Below are 405 nucleotides of genomic sequence, written 5' to 3'. Positions count from 1 at the left end.
TGATTTTACACAACCCTCATGAAGTTGTTGTTGGGAATTTACCCGCCGGACTACGCAACACCCCTAAAAACAGCAGAAACGCAGAATAGAAAAGGTACACAAAGATTTACGAGGTTCGGCAACTGCCTATGTCCTCGGGAGCCACACAGTTAATTTCTTATTAATCTAACAAGAAATTACAATTCAAGAGCGAATCTCAAACTTGAGATCCCTCAATAAATACAATCTTCACTGTAGCTACATTGACATCTCGGGAGCCACACACCAAGATTTACCAGAAGATCTTGCCCCGATCTCGCCTGGAACTCCTCAACTCGAGCTCGCCTGCTCGAACTCGATGACCTCGCTTGCAGCTCATTGACACCTCGCTTGCAACTCGTCGTCAACTTCGCCTGCAGCTCACGT

Source organism: Asparagus officinalis, chromosome 1 (genome assembly GCF_001876935.1).
Source record: "Asparagus officinalis chromosome 1, Aspof.V1, whole genome shotgun sequence".
Lineage (NCBI taxonomy): Eukaryota > Viridiplantae > Streptophyta > Magnoliopsida > Asparagales > Asparagaceae > Asparagus > Asparagus officinalis.
Note: the sequence above shows the minus strand (reverse complement) of the source record.